Source organism: Cephus cinctus, unplaced genomic scaffold (assembly GCF_000341935.2).
Source record: "Cephus cinctus unplaced genomic scaffold, Ccin1 Ccin1_scaffold0451, whole genome shotgun sequence".
NCBI lineage: Eukaryota > Metazoa > Arthropoda > Insecta > Hymenoptera > Cephidae > Cephus > Cephus cinctus.
In genome coordinates this window covers 4,364-6,723 of record NW_014333129.1, presented here as the reverse complement: position 1 = coordinate 6,723, position 2,360 = coordinate 4,364, and positions in this window count along the sequence as shown.

Sequence of the window (2,360 nt, the reverse complement as noted above, 5' to 3'; positions counted from 1 at the left end):
AGTTTTATTAATTATTAAATCACCATTAAATCATAATTAAACACGGGAAGCAGTAGTAACATAAAAGAGTAGCGAAAACGTTATAGGAAATATTGGAAAAATAATTAAAATGATGCGCCAGTGCTAGATCATATAATAGGAAAACATGTAGTGACTTATGTACTTGGCCTCAATAATATGATATCAATTATTGAAGTGAAGCAAGTAATTTATTGAAACATGAATATACTATTGCAAAATAATTTGTTGGAAATTATATTACACTATAACTCAAATATGTATTAATTTATTAATTTAAAATTATATTGCATGTTGTAACATATAATTTTACATGCATATTACATTGAATCAAATGAATAGTCAAGAAAGTAACATGTTCCAAGACTATAAATATTTGAAAATTACATTTTGATTGCGCTATATATGTTATTTGTTCACCCATCTAAAAGTATGTACTTTATTATGTAATTCCGAATTATATTTACATAAACTTTCATTTTTTCTCTTTTCCTTTTTATAAATATTCTTCATTGCGTATTATTATTTTTTTTCATCTAATTTTTATTTACATATAAATCAGTTTTTCGTATTTCAAATTGCTAAAGATAATTCGAAGTTATTTTATATTTTGAGATGTAATCAATGAAATTTTGTATTGGCTATACCATTGGTTGCTTGTACTTGACACAAGTCTCAACTACGTGTTGTAATCAGTGCCATCTGTTATCTAAAAAAGTAGTTGGAGGTACGAAGACGACGTTGATATTTTGAGATGTAATCAACGAAATTTTGTATTGGCTATACCATTGGTTGCTTGTACTTGACACAAGTCTCAACTACGTGTTGTAATCAGTGCCATCTGTTATCTTAAAAAGTAGTTGGAGGTACGAAGACGACGACGATGACCAAATGACAGAGAGCGACTAACCGAGAACGTATCAGAACGAATCTTAATTATCTATCGAGATCCCTTCACCAATTAATAAATTGGGAGTCCTCACCGGAACTGGTGCAGCTAAGCCGTGGAGGCCGAGAACTGTATCAGATACAAGAAACTACGGAGCGGAACACTTGGACACTCTGGACTTCCACATCCGACATCTAGTTACAGAAAACTACGGAGAGAAGCATCTGGAAATCCCATATCTGTAAAAATTGTCACCTGAAATACGAGGAACTAGTTAAAGCACACACATACACACTGTAACGTATTTCTTTAACTTGACCCGACACCGATAGCAAGACATACGGGAACGACTATCTTCGAGAACCAACCTACGTTACCTTCGGCCGTCCACCCGTCGTTCGTGCATCCGCAAGCCAGGCGGGCGCCAGTCAATTCTTTTTTCACCGGGAACTGACGAGCCGGTATAAACTGGGAGTTGGGATGGAACAGGCCCAACTCCACCAAGAACGAGAGCTCTGACGGAACCTATCAGACGAGGCGATAGCTTAACGGATCCTGTCGATTTTTGGGGACGCGTAAAATCGAGAAACGCAACCGTAGGTGCTGATCTTTGGGGTCGCGTAAAATCAGCAAACGCAACTGGATACACGAACGGGAGCGGACGGTTACGGAAATGCACGGCCGCTCAGGCTGCTATGTTTGAGGTAGAGAGGGTCGGAGTAAGAGTTCGGCAATCTAAAAATTGTCACCTAAAATACGAGGAACTATGTTAAAGCACACACATACACACATACGTACACGCATACACACGCGCTCCAGATGAAAGCCTTAATAATTCTATACTATTGTGAAAGCAGCCTTATGTCAACTGGAAATTCGGTGTGAACGGTAGCTTCACGTACAAAGTGTATTTGATTGTGTTGTGTATTCGTAAATTACCAACACCATCCAGAGTACAAATAGGTAAAGAAGGCAAAGCAGTCAGCGCCATCTGTCATGTGAAAAATGCGATGGACGTGCGAAGACGACGACGACGATGACACTGAATTAAAATCATCTCGCTCGCCATTTCAATACGCCCTGATCTTGTACACTAATCGTATTGAACTTGGTGGCAATCGCTTCAGAACCTTCAATTCCTATAGTGAATGTATCAATAACTTTTCCTCATATACAGGGTGAGGCGCGAGAAACAGAACACCTAAACAACTTTATTGGATTTAAAGATACGGAGTTTGCAAATATCGGAATTTAAATGATTCGGAAGGGCGCCCATGGTTATCATAATATTTTTTTTTATTTCATTTTTTACCAGTTTGTTCAAGGTTATCAGAGTTTTTTTAAATGGAATGGCACATTTTTTCTCCTTGCATATTGTAGCCGGCATCCAAACGAATCCAACCATGTAACATTGTATGACCTTCAGATGACCTCCAACCCAGAAATATGGAAT